The sequence below is a fragment of the Megascapheus bottae genome, chromosome 2 (genome assembly GCF_031878675.1).
Source record: "Megascapheus bottae isolate mThoBot1 chromosome 2, mThoBot2.hap1, whole genome shotgun sequence".
In the NCBI taxonomy this organism is placed as follows: Eukaryota; Metazoa; Chordata; class Mammalia; order Rodentia; family Geomyidae; genus Megascapheus; species Megascapheus bottae.
In genome coordinates this window covers 40845912-40860863 of record NC_143510.1, presented here as the reverse complement: position 1 = coordinate 40860863, position 14952 = coordinate 40845912, and the positions used below count along the sequence as shown (strand labels likewise).

Sequence of the window (14952 nt, the reverse complement as noted above, 5' to 3'; positions counted from 1 at the left end):
ATGGCCTAGTGGTAGAGTGCTTGCATAGCAGGCACAAAGCCCTGGGGCTTGATTCCTTGGTACTATATACATTAAAAAAAAAAAAAAGCCAGAAGTGGTGCTGTGCCTTAAGTGGTAGAGTGCTAGCCTTGAGAAAGCTCAAGAAGCCCAGGCAGACAAATCAAAGAGACTCCTAATGCCAAATAATCAGAAAAATACTAAATGTGGAAATATGGCTCAAGTGGTAGAGTTCCCAAGCACAAAGGCTTGGGAACAGCACATAGCCCCAGATTCAAACCCCAGGACTAGCACATGCACACATGCATGCTCATGTACACACACACACACACACACACACACACACACATACACACACACAAATAACTATAATCTGGGAAGATTGGCTTAATTGTTTGGAAGAGACTCTAATAGAAAATCACATAAAGTCTTTTACTGGTTGGCAATACATGTTGTTTCTTGATATTAGGTGGTCCTAGTAAAGACATAGGTAGACATTTGATTATTTTGTGTTTGTTGGAGTCTTTAAAGTCAAGGTTCCCTAAATATGGAAACAATTTCTAGTTTTTCTGCAAATTCCTGAAAGGGAGGGAGTTTTTGTTGTTATTGTTTGGCCTTCTTTCTCTTGGTCTATTTTGACCACATATTTATTCTTTTAAGGAGCTCCAGACAAGACATTAAGCCTCTTTCTTCTTTCCTCTATTTTACAAACAAACAAAAATGTACCAACACAAAGTATCCCCTCACAAGGTAACCTATCAAAAAATTAAAAGTGATGCAACAGGCTGTATCCTTTAAGGCAGAACAAATAAATATTTAAGAATCAGCCAGTCTATATTTCTGTTCTCAAAAGTCCTCACAGTGGTGTTTTAATGGAAATTTCCAATACCCTTCATCTCTTCTAAATGCCTGTCATCTTACCAGCACTTGTTTCTACTACTCTTACTTTTTTCTCTTCATTTTCTCTCCTTGCAAACAAAAATTGTTTTTGTTTCATCTTATGGCATTTAATTCTTTTGATAGCTTCATGGACTTCCATGACACCTAGTCTCCAAATCCTTGCTTTCTGTATTTAGCCATTTCGTTTCTGCATCTTTTGTTTCTCATGTAATTCTAATTTTGACTCCAACTCTTCCACTCCTCTTCTTTAGCCTCCCGAAAGCTTTTAACTTTCCTTTTCACACAGTTAGCTCTTCAAGGCAGCTGTGCTTTTTCTAGAAATTTTACAGCACACAATTCTATTTTTTCTCTTTTGGGTACCAGCCCTGGGATTTGAACTCAAGGCTTGACCACTGTCTCTGTGCCTTGTTTGCTCCAGGCTAGTGCTCTACAAATTGAGTCACAGCTCCACTTCTGACTTTTTGCTGGTTCATTGAAGATCAGAGTCTAAAAGACTTTCCTATCTGGGCAGGCTTTGAACTATGATCCTCAGATCTAAACCTCTAGAGTAGCTAGGATTACAGGAGGGAACCACCAATGCCTGGCTGCACACAATTCTTAAGCTCTTTTGCTTTTCAATTCCCTCATGATTCCATCATCAAGTTTTAAATTTGTCCATCAGTTTCTATCACTTCTGTCTCTGTCCTTATCCAAATTACCAACATCTCTCCCCTGACTCCACTCCTATTTTCTCACTACCTGCTGCTTTGTTCCGCTGTATTATTTATTGCCCAGAATAGCCTTTAATTAATTAATTAATTAATGTTGGATCCTATTAGGGTCTGAATTCAGGTCATTGTCTGCGAATTCAGGTCATTGTCTGCAAATTCAGCTTGCTTGCTCAAAGCCAGCTCTCTGCTACTTGAGCTATGTCTGTAGGCTGGCATTTTGCTGGTAAGTTAAAGTCTCACAGACTTTTCTGCCTTGGCTGGCTTCAAATCATGATCCTCCAGGTCTCCTTGGTGCCTAAGATTATAGGTGTGAGCTATAGGCATCTGTCCAGAATAACCTTTGAAATAAGTGCAACTGTGGCAAGATGCCAGTGGCTCAAGCCTGTGATCATAGCTACTTTAGGAGGCTGAGATTTGAAATCTGAGAATCAGTTTGAAGTCAACCCTGCAGGAGTATCTGCAAGACTGTTATCTCCACTAAATTACCAAAAAAGCCTGACTTGGAGCTAATGATAGAGCACTAGCTTTGAGCAAAAGAAGCTCAGGGAGAGCACTCAGGCCCTGAGTTCAAGTTCTAGGATGGGCATACAACAGAAACCAAAAACATACAACCAAAAACCCCAGTAACTATGTTCAATAGACCTTCCCCCCTTCACCCTGCTTTTTTGTCAGTCCTGGAGCTAGAACGCAGGGCCTGAGTGCTATCCCTGAGCTCTTTTGTTCAAGATTAGTGCTCTGCCACTTGGAGCCACTTTCAGTTTTTGAGTCGTTATCTGGAGATAAAAGTCTCATGGGGACTTTTTTGCCTGGGCTGGGTTTGATCTACAGTCCTCAGATTTCAGCTTCCTGAGTAGCAAGGATTAAAAGCATGAGCCACCATCACCTAGCCAATGCTCCCAATTCTATTTTTAAAAACCCTTAAACATTAAAAAAAAAAATCTCTTTTCAGCAGGGAGGGGTGGCTCACGCCTGTAATCCTAGCTACTCAGGATGCTGAGATCTGAGGATCAAGGTTCAATGCCAGCCTGGGGACAAAAGGACCTGAGACTTTATCTCCAATAAACTCTAGAAAACTGGAAGTGAGGCTTGGCTCAAGGGTAGGGTGGTAGCCTTGAGCTGAAAGTCACAAGTACATTGCCCAGGGGTAGAGTGGTAGCTTTGAGATGAAGAGCTGAGGGACAGTGCCCAGGCCAAGTTCAAGGACCACGACCTACAGAAAAAGATCTCTTTTCTCAGATAAAACAAATCGGCATCCTAACAGTCAACCTGAGTCTATTCTTTTGGCTTCATCTAAGAGGCAATTTCATCTGGCATGCCTCCTTTATACTCTGTTCTTTGGGAGGAAGGGGCCCATAGATTCACCTTATTCTCTCTCCTCTAGTATTCTCCAGGACGTCTCATCTCTTGGAATTGAAATTCCCAATAGCACCCTAGGCAAAGCATGTTTAACTCCTACCTGCTAATATCAATTCAAACCGTCTCCCTAAGCAAGGTTTTCCATTTTCTCTGCACTAGATGGATCATCTTGGTATCTATATAGATCTATTACATATCTATAAATATATATATATTCATATTTATCATAGCAACTTGGGCTGTATGTCTCATTCTATTACATATCTCAAGGATGATTACATACTTGTGTCATTACATGTTTAAAGTGACATTCCCTGCTACACACTTGTTGACTTATACCTATAATCTTAACTACTCAGGAGGCTGAGATCTGAGGATCGTGGATGAAAGCCAGTCTGGGTAGAAAGACCATGAAGGGCTGGGAGTTTGGCCTAGTGGTAGAGTGCTTGCCTAGCATGCATGAAGACCTGGGTTTGATTCTCAGTCCCACATACATAGAAAAAGCCAGAAGTGGTGCTGTGGCTCAAGTGGTAGAGCTCTAGCCTTGAGAAAGCCCAAGGAAAGTGCTCAGGCTCTGAGTTCAAGGCCCAGGACTGGCAATAAAATTTTTTTTAAAAAGACCATGAAATTTTTATTTCATATTAAGTACAAAAAAGCCAGAAGTAAAGTTATGGCTCAAGTGGTAAGGTGCCTAATTGAAGGAAAAAAAGAAAAGGAAAAAGCTAAGCAAGAGTTCATTGCCCTGAATTCAAGCACTTGTGCCAGCACAAAAAAAAAAATCAATTAATTAAAATGAGACTCCCTGACAGACTATTAGTTTCGCATGAGTATGAAATAAATCTCCATCACATAGTCACAGCTCTAAGGACTGTACCCTACAGCCAGTACAGGTTCAGGAATAGAATTATCATGAATATACTGACTTGGGCAACAGCTCTTCAGATAATGAATAATAGTCCTAATTGCAATAATAATTTTATCCACAATAAGAGTTTATCCAATATATATATATATAGTGACACAATGATAGCACCCCTCAAAATTATCCAAAAAAGCTAAACAGACAATATTGTCATAATTTTCCAAGATTTATTTTTCTAGTTAAATAATAAAATGATTAACTTAAAATAGCTGAACTGAGAACAGCTATGGCTTTTCAAATATTTGAGATCAGCTACCCATGAATAATATATTTCAAGTTACCTATACTCTGATTTCAAGACAAAAAATAAAAGCTTAAGAAATAAAAGACATACATACATGTGTATATATATACATATACATATATGAAAAAATATGTTGTCATATAAGAAATCTTAAAGATTTTTCATTTCGTTTGTGCAGTCAGATTTGGCTTTGGTACAAGAGAGGTCCAGTTTTGCCTTCTAGAAAGTAATTGGCAAATGTTTTTCTCATATCTTTAGTCTAGATGGATAGTTTAACAGTGTGAAATGGAAGCCTAAGATTCCACTTGAATAAGCTTAGAATAGGAGCTATGTGAGGAGAAGGGATCAAATCCCAATGGCTGATCTAACTATGTGATATAGGTTAAGAGTTAGCAAACCTGTAAGCTGGCTGATCCTTCTAGAAAGACTAGCACTGTGCCTCTGGGTAACATGGCATCAGTGCTCCTGAAGACTGATATGGACAATCAGCTCATCAATTATAGGCACATGCTGAAGCCCTAATAAAAACTGCGAGTACAGAGGCTCAGGTGAGACCCCCTGGCTAACATACTTTGTACAAATGGCCATACATTGAAGCTGGCAGGGTAATCCATTTTGATTCTACGGGAAGAAAACAATGGAGACTCTGTTTCTGGTATTTCTCCTGGACTTCCACTATGACTGATTTTAGCGTGCAACCTCTTCCTGTAAGAAACTGTAACCACAGTATAATCATTGCTCCTAGTGCAAAATGGCAAAAATGAAGGCATTTGGCAATGTCCTAAACTTTGCAAAGAAGTGAGAATAAAGGAACTGGCCAAATTCCTCAGACCACACTGAATAGAATTCACCTAAGAAAGCAAGCAAAAATATTGATATGTATTTAAGTTTATATTTATGTAGTTAAATTTATATATTAAAATATATTTTAAAAATTATAGAAGCTGGACACTGGTGGCTCACACCTATAACTTTAGCTACTCATGAAGCTGAGATCTGAAGATCAAACTTCAAGGCTAGTTTGGGCAGGAGAGACTGTTGAGACTATTATCTTTTTTTCATTTATTTTTATTGTAATTAATAGAAGGGTTACATTATCTTCACCAGATAGAAGGTATATTACTTCACATACATAGATACCCTTTCTCATGTTTTGGTCCCCACTTTCCTCCCCCCAACCCCACACCTCATCTTATTTTCCCCCTTCCCTATCTGATTTCAAATAACCAAATACACATATATACAATATATCAGATAACAAGGTGAAATACTGCAACAATATGAGATAACCAAGGGACAGCAAAAGATATGAGAGATAACATAGTACATTAAGGACAACAATCACTTGTTATATGGCTTTTGTTTCTATATCCTGGAGGTCCTTTCATTTAGCATCATACTATATGGCCTTATGTATCTAGGTTTTGTTCTATTGTAAATCTCTGCTAGGAGAGCCCAAGGTTTCTACTGATTATGACAAATGAGGGAAACCATTGAGCCTATGTTCCTTTGAGTCTGGCTTACTTCACTTAATATAATTTTTTCTGTCTTTCCTTACAAATGGGGCAATGCCATTCTTTGTGATAGCAGCATAGAATTCCATTGTGTACAAATACCACATCTTGTTGATCCACTCATCAACTGAGGGGCATCTGGGTTGGTTCCATATCTTTGTATCTTAAGTTAACCACCCAAGACCTAGAAGTGGAGCTGTTGTTCAAAGTGGTACAGCACTAGCCTTGGGACAGTGTCCACATCCTGAGTTCAAGCCCTATGACCAACAGCTCCTACCCCACACAACCAAAAAATCTTTTAGAGGTAAAAGTAAGATTTCATATATGGAAGGTAAATGGGGGTTTTTCTTAAACTATCATGATAGCTAATTCACATACATACCTAAGTAATTTAGAAAACAAAAATGACAAAAAAATAATCACAATAAATAAACTACTATCTATTGGCAATACAGACTTTTCAAGTTTTATGCTTGACACATACAACATAGTTGTATGGGAGGATAAAAAAAGTTTCTGCAGGGAGAGAAAGTAGGAGAAAAACATGAGAAGGGCTATCAATATTCAAGAAGGAATGTACCCACTACCTGATAAATGCCACTGTAACCCCTTTGTATGTTACCCTGACAATAAAATACAATAAAAAAGTTCCCCTAAACAAAGGAAAAGGTCATAGTTCTATTGTATTATTTATTTAAGAGAACGTGTTACTGTGATTGTTTCATGTGTCAAACTAAAAGGTATCGCAGTGGTGGAAATTTAACTTTGTGTTCATTGTGCAAGAGAACTTGGGTTCAAACCCACAAAATAAAAAATCTATTACTAACAGAGATAATCCAGTCACTACACTCTGTCTCAAATAAATAAAATAAAGCACCACTACTATTAAATATATTTTGATACTCAACTACAGTAAGAAAACAATAGCAATGATAAACCACAAAGCTGGGCACTGGTGGCTTATATCTGCAAAACTAGGTACTCAGGAGGGTGAGATTTGAGGATCGTGGTTCAAGCCAACTAAGGCAGAAAAATCTGAGAGACTCTTATCTCCAATTAATCAGCAGAAAGCCAGTGTGGCTCAAGTGGTGGAACACTAACCTTGAGTGAAAAACTAAGAGAGCACCTAGAATCTGAGTTCAAGCCACAGTACTGGCACAATATAATAATAATAATAATAACAATAATAATAATAATGTCACATATGGTATTATTTTAATGAAATAACTATCCTGTCCCTGAATTATCAGGACATTCTGCCTCTATGTTTGCTTATTTGATTCTTATAGGAATGATGTAGCCTTTCTATAGAAACATATGTATTAAAACCCATAAACTATCTTACATTACAAAATATATATCAAATTCCTTGACTCTTCACAATAAACTCTCTTTATGCATTCTAATGAATAACATTTGAGTATCAAACTTATTATGTTGGTGCTGGTCTTAGGGCTTGAACTCAGGTAATGTACATTGTCTCTGAACTTTTATGCTCAAGGCTGGCACTTTAACAATTGAGCCCACAGCTCTACTTCTGGCTTTTTTTTGGTGGTTAATTGGAGTTAGGAGTTTCATGGACTTTCCCATCTAGACTGACATTGATCCTCCATCCTCAGATCTCAGCCTCCTGAGGAGCTAGGATTATAGGCATAAGCCACTGGTACCTGCTTTAAATATTAGAGCTTAGGTTGGCCACTATGGACTTAACGTTAGAAAACAATAATACACAACTTCAACATCTATTCTCATTTGCTCTGTATTTGGTGAAGGTGTGGTGCTAAACTCCTTCTCATAAAAGAGCAAGAGAAATATACTATTTTGTTTCTGGTAGAATTTTGTCTATTGAAAAGTTTTCCTGAAGCTGGGCACCTGCCTGTAATCATAGTGTCTCAGGATGCTTAGGATCTGAGGTTCACAGTTCGAAGCCAGTCCAGGAAGGAAAATTCATGAGACTCTGCCCTCCAATAAACTACCAAAAGGCCAGAAGTGGAACTGTGGTTCAAGTGTAAGAGCACTATTAGCCTGGAGCACCAAAGTTCAGCGCCCAGACCAAGAGGTCAAGTCCCAGTACAATTAAAAAAAAAAGCTTTTATGACATTTCTGTAAATGCTGCTAGCATATTCCATACCTCAGGAGAAGCTGAGGCTCCCCGTGGTTGACCGAAAGCTTACAAAGCGAGTCAGGAGCCTGGACCTCAGCACATTTTAGCCACAAATTAGATATGAATGCTCTATATTTGTACTAACAACCACAGCTTGGCTCACTTACAAAATTCTTCCCTTCCTAAGAGGAGAGTTAAATCACATACTGGAAACTATGATAGCATAACTCAGAGATAATCCAAAGTGGGTATGTGGTCCACCACTTCCAAGTTTCCCTGAGTTACAAATCAAGACTTCCAATTCATAATATTCCCCCATTCTTCTCTTTCCCTGCCCCACACTTAGAACAGAATAAAGTTCAGAGAATCAAATGATGACCTAGTTTCTACTGCATTAATCATAATAATATATAAGCTGTATGGTATAAACAAGACATGCTTTGTTTATGTATAAGGGACTTCGGGAGAAGGCTGAAAGGGAGCACACATATGCCAATTTGGGGCTTGAACTCAGGGCAAGTGCTCTGTGTCTTGAGCCACAGACCACTTCTAGGTCTCTTGGACCTTCCTATTTAGGCTGGCTCTGAACCATGATCTCAGATCTTAGACACCTGAGTAGCTAGGATTACATGTCTGAACCACTAGTACCCAGTGAGGAATATGTATGTTTTAAAAGTATAAATTTATAAATGTAAGTAAAAATTATGAAATATGTGTGCTATATGCCATATACATGAAAACAAAACTCTCCTTCCTCTAGCCTGTTACAGTCAAGTTGTAACAACTACAACAAACATGTCATACACAATTACAAATGTCAATGCCTCATCATCAACTCTATAATTACATATTTAGTAAGGGTTGCCAAGGTGTAGGGCTGTTAGACACTTTTCAGGTACATTTATTCTTTTATTATTTTGGATGGGGGGATGGTCCAGAGATTTGAAATCAGGGTTGCACACTTGCTTTGGATTACTTCCTTGGCTAGTGCTTCACTACCTGAGCCATGCTTCCAGTTCTATTATGTGATGGTTAATTAGAGATAGAGCCTCATGGATTTTTTAAAATCCAGGATAGCTTTGGACCACAGTCTTCCAAGTTTCAGCCTCCTGAATAACTAGGATTACAGATATGAACCACTGATATCCAGAGAGATTCAGACATGATGACATATACAGTTCTTAAAATAGCACTGGAGGGGGCCAGGAGTTTGGCCTAGTGGTAGAGTGCTTGCCTAGGAATGCACAAAGTCCTGGATTCGATTCCTTGGTACCACATACATAGAAAAAAGCCACAGGTGGTACTGAGGCTAAAGTGGTAGAGCTCTAGCCTTGAGAAACCCCAAGAACAGTGCTTAGGCCTGAATTAAAACCCAAGACTGACAAAAAAAATAGCACTGATGGTCTAGGACTGTGGCTTAGCATGCATGATTTCAATTCTTCTGTACCACATAAACAGAAAAGGCTAGAAGTGGGACAGTGGCTCAAGTGGTAGAGTACTAGCCTTGAGCATATAGAAGCTCAGGGACAGAGCCTAGGCCCAGAGTTTAAGGCCCAGGACTGGCAAAAATATATAATAAGCCAGGCACTGTGGCTCACACATGTAACCCTAGTTACTAAGGAGGCTGAGATCTGAGGTTCAAAGCCAGCCTGGACACTAAAGTCCATGAGACTCTTATCATCAGACAACCAGAAATGTTGCTGTGGCTCAAGGGGTTAGGGTGGTAGCCTTGAGATGAAGAGCTCAGGGATAGTGCTCAGGTCCAGAGTTCAGGCCCCATGACCAAACAACAACAACTTGGATATTAGATAATATTAGAGAGTTTGTGTCAATTGCATACTGTGGGACCATGGTTTGTGATCATGTGAGATACTGTCTTAAGTTGCTTATGGGCTGTGGAGTTCTGAACTCATACCAATAGCTTGTGTTCAAGGGTTTGATGAGGGACAAACAGAATTTTGATGATGAGGAGGAGGATAGGGACAGATGGGCAATTAGAAAAGGCAAATAAGTTTTTGTTTTCTTCTTTCCAGTGCTCATCAAAACTTAAGGGTTTAAAAATTCACAATGCAAAATAGAGATTCCCTCCTTGAACACTTGTATGTTAAACTTGTCATTTAAAATATGATGTAAAAATTAACGTTAATAAATTCTTTAAAAAAAAAAACAAAACAAAACAAAATTCACAATGCAAAGCCAGGCACTGGCGGGCTCACATCTATAGTCCTAAGGTGTGAAAATCCACTGTTCTTGGCCAACCCAGGCAGACGACCCACCTCCAATTAACAAGCAAAACATCAGAAGTGGAAACTTGGCTCAAGTAGCAGAGTGCATGAAACGTAAAAAAGCAGAGCAGAGAATGGGAGGACCTGAGTTCAAGTCCCAGTAGATACACACACACACACACACACACACACACACACACACATTGCACGTAAATCTATATGACTTACAATTTTGAAAATTTTTATCTTCCTAATGATTTCTTTCCTTAACACTCTCATCTACTTAAAATAATGGCCTTGATTTCCAACACAGCATGCTTTAAACTTTTGAACAGCTGGTGTTGTTTATTTCTGTCTATTTTTCCTTATTTTTACTGAACGTATTTCTCAATCTGGATATAATGAACAATTCGGGCTGTATCATTCCTGTGTGAGGGCATTCCAGGATGCTTTAAAGCACCAGTGCTAAACTGATGCTCCCAAGTCCAAAACTAACAGCAGTTAGTAACACCTCTATCCACGGCCAAAGTCTATGGAGAACAAGATAGATCAGGCTGAACATGGCTTAGACCCATCTCAGGACCTCCAGGGTCCTCTGCTCTGGCTTCTTAGATCACTGTCACTTTCTCAGCATGATGGTCAAACTATATACTCCAATCCTTTAGCCCATCAATTAAGACAGTCTCCATGCCACATGACTTCTACTGAAGAATTGTTGGTCTTCTCCTTTCTAATTTTGCTAATATTGGGGTTTGAATTGGCTTGGCTTGCTCACAGGTCTCCTATTCCACTACTTGAGCCATATCTCCAGCCTGGGTTTCTGCTGTATATTTTGGAGACAGAGTCTCATGGATTTTTCTGTCTTGGGTGGCTTCAAATTGTGATCCTCTGCCTCTTGACTATCTGAGATTAAAAGTAACTGACACCTGTCTCTGTCTCTTGACTTTTCCTTTTAATTTTTGCTTTGTTCCGAAATAAATATATACATATATATATATTTACATATATACATATGCATTATATAAACATATACATATATTACATATGTTTTATAATACATACATACATACATATACATGTATTTTTTATTTTTATTTTTTGTTGGTTGTAGTACTTGAACTCTGGGCCTAGGAGCTGTCCCTAAGCTCTTTAGCTCAAGGCTAGCACTCTACCACTTGAGCCACAGTGCTACTTCTGGTTTTCTGGTGGTTAATTGGAGATAAGAATCTCGGGGACTTTCTTGCCTGGTATGGCTTGGAACTACAGTCCTCAGATCTCAGCCTTCTGATAAACTAGAATTACAGACCTGAGCCACTGGAGCCCAGCTTGAAAGAAATTTTGTTCAAGATCACAGCAAATTTGTCAGATGTGAACAACATTTGTGATATATATATATATATGACATTTCTTTAAAAAGAAAAATAGCCTCAGGGAAAGACATTTAAAAAACATTGAATGGTGTCATTTGTAGATTGAAAACAAATGCACTACTACCTACCTGTAAATATTTACACTTACTACCCTAAGGGGACCACTAAGACTTGCCAAGGACTTTATCATTAGAGCAGCATGTGCTGTCAAAGTTGCTAATAGTGCAGAAGACAGACATAATGCCCATGAACTGAGGGAGCATGAAGGCCTCACCAAACACTGGATACTCAGTCTGGAAGTGGACAGCTTGTCTCCCCTGTTAGCTACAGTAGTTACAGCTGGGTGCTGATGGGTCATATCTGTAATCCTAGCCTCTCAGGAGGCTGATACCTAAGGATTTTTAGTTCAAAGCCAGCCCAAGCAAAAAAGTTTGTAAGATTCTTAGCTCCAATTAACCAACTGAAAGCCAAAACGGAGCTGTGGTTCAAATACTAAAGAGCCAGCCAATGAGAGAGAGACTAAGTATATTAATTTTACAATATAGAAATTATATATTTATGTATTATGTCTTATAGTTATTATATATTTATTTTATCTTATTAATATATATATATGAATGAGTGTGTGTGTTGTCAATCACAAAATTGGAAAGTTTGAGAAACTCAGAGGTGAAACAAAATAGTGACCCTGACAAGATTACAACCTAACAGTATGACTCAAAAGAGACATAAAAAATAGGGGGCTATTAAAAGATAATTTGGGGCTGGTAGTGTGGCCTAGTGGCAGAGTGCTTGCCTAACATGCATGAAGCCCTGGGTTTGATTTCTCAGTATCACAGAGACAGAAAATGTTGGAAATGGTGCTGTGGCTCAAGTGGTAGAGTGCCAGCCTTGAGAAAGCCCAAAGACAGTGCCCAGGCCCTGAATTCAAGCCACAGGACTGGTACAATAATCATCATCATCATCAGCAGCAGCAGCATCAAGTACTCGCAAATCAATTACCCCCATGAAAGTAGATTTCTGTTAACCAGTTACCATAATGAAAGAAGAGTAAAATTATGTATTATAAATATGTATTTTAAGAGAAGAACTGAAGTCCTTTTTAGAAAAATAAACATTATAAATCTAAATCAACAACCTGAATAACTATGTCTTTTACATTTTTTTTTCCTGGTGCCAGGGTTTTGATGGAGAACTTTATGCACTCATTTGCTCAGTTTCTTGCTGATAGCTTAATGCTCTACCCCTTGAACCATGGTTTCAGCATGCTAGTTATTTTGGAGATGGAGTCTCTGAGACTTTCTACCTAAGCTGACTTTAATTTCTTTTCTCATATATGTTTGTTATAATTAATAGAGGGTTTATTGTAATTAGGAGAGTTATATTTGCCAGATAGAAGGTGCATTACTTCACACACATTGATACCCCTTCTCATGCTTTTGTCCCCATTTTCCTCCCCTCATCTCACCCCCTTCCTTTTCCTATTTCAAATAAACAAATAAAAATATATACAATATACCAGATAACTGTAACAGATAAGATACTGTAACAATATGAGAATAACCAAGGGACAACAAAAGAGATGAGAAATAACATAGTACATTAAGGACAACAAGCACACTTATATAGCTCTTATTTCCATATCCTGGAGATCCTTTCATTTAGCCTCATCCTATATGGCCTTATGTATCTAGGTTTTGTTCTACTGTAAATCTCTGCTAGGAGAGTCCTATATTTGTACTGATTATTACAAATGAGGCTATATGTTCCTTTGAGTCTGGCTTACTTCACTTAATATGTTTTTTTCCAAGTCTTTCCGTTTCTTTACAAGAGGGGCGGTGTCATTCTTTCTGATAACAGCATAGAATTCCATCTTTTTGATCCAATCATCCACTGAGGGGCATGTGGGTTGGTTCCCTATCTTAGCTATGGTAAATAGTGCTGCAATGAACATTGTTGTGCTAGTGGGTTTAGTATGTCCTTGTTTCTGGACGATTGGGTAAATGCCAAGTAATGGAATTGCTGGGTCAAAGGGGAGTTCTATGTTTAGTCTTTCCATAGTGGTTGACCAAGTTTACACTCCCCTGAGCTGACTTTAATTTCAATCCTCAAGATTTCAAGCTCCTGAACAGCTAGGATTATAGGTGTAAGCCATTGGTACCAGGCTTGTTTTCTATATTTTTCTAATGGAAAAACTAGCTACTGAATTGAAGAATAAAATCACAAGTTGCTTTACACTAAGATTTGAAAAATGTTAAGATTATTTGCTACATAAGTTTAGCAGGATAAAGTAATACAAACAAACTACTTTAATAGCATACTGTATTTTTTTATTATGTCCATCCCTCTGTGGACACTTTTATGTTCAAGTGAAACATAACTAGTCACTATCAAATAGTAATAAAAATATTTAGTGTATTTTATTAACTAAATGGAACAGTAATGACATGGTAGGTAAACCATAACTATTTAATTACCTTTTCTTATAAAACAATTAAGTATGAAATCATGGCCTGCTCTTTAAATTAAATGTTACATTACAAAAATAATTTAATCCAAAAGCATTTTATTCACTGTAATAGCAATATTATTTATACTTTTATAGTGTTTGCTATAACATTTTAAAAAATAAATGCATATTTTAGCTAGGTGCTAGTGGGTCACACTTGCAATCCTTGCTACTCAAGAAGCTAAGATCTGAGAATTATTGTTCAAAGTCTGCCAGGCAGAAAAGTTCACAAGACTCTAATCCACAATTATTCACTAAAAATCTGGAAGTGGAGCTGTGGCTCAAGTGACAGAGTGACAACTTTGAATATAAAAAGTCAAGGGACATCACCCAGATCCAGGAACAATACCAAAATGAAAAAGAAAAAAAAGAAAAGAGGAAAGAAAGAAAGAAAGAAAGAGAAAAAAAGAACTACTCATCATTAAAAAAATGTAGTTACTTTATTTTTGATAAATGATACAACTATATTTGGAAAGAATTTTAATGAAAAAAATTAAGTTATCCACAATCTCACAACCTATTCATAAATTGAATTTCATAGTTTTAATTTCATAAAATTTGAAATTCAAATTAGACCAAGCCATGAAATGGGAAACCTTTCACATGGCTGCCATCTAGTGGTCAAATGGAATCTTAGCAAGCTGAAATCAAAGTACTTTTGGTTATTTGATACTAAATGAAAAGTCAAAAAGATTTAAATTTGATGTCTTATAGTTTTTATTCCTCTTTTATATTCTGGTATTCATTTTAGAAATTAACACAATTAAAATATGATGGTAATGACACCAGTTATTGGATGGCTTTTGGGATAACTTCAAAAACATTTTATTTTAATGTGAACCTCACAGTGTTAACCCTGGTTTATTTAGGCTGGGTAGCAGTCTCTGTCTTACAGTACACTGTATTTTACTTTTTCTAGTTCCTCATACCATGTCTGCCAGTAGCAAGGGATCAGAAAAATTTTAAACAAATGTGACTCACTTCAGTGTTTCAAGAACTGAAGAGAATAATTGAAACATTATTGGAGAAAATACACCAGTGACCACCTTACATGATTTTTTAGTCTCAAAAAACTTCTTTTTTCTTAATGAAACTAGGTTG

At 37.6% G+C, this 14952-nt stretch overlaps 1 protein-coding gene across 1 annotated transcript in view; it reads right to left on the bottom strand.

Annotated features, from left to right (window-relative positions):
• Cntn1 (contactin 1) overlaps positions 1–14952 on the bottom strand; it is a 120259-nt gene that overhangs the window by 79829 nt on the left and 25478 nt on the right. The window lies entirely within an intron of this gene.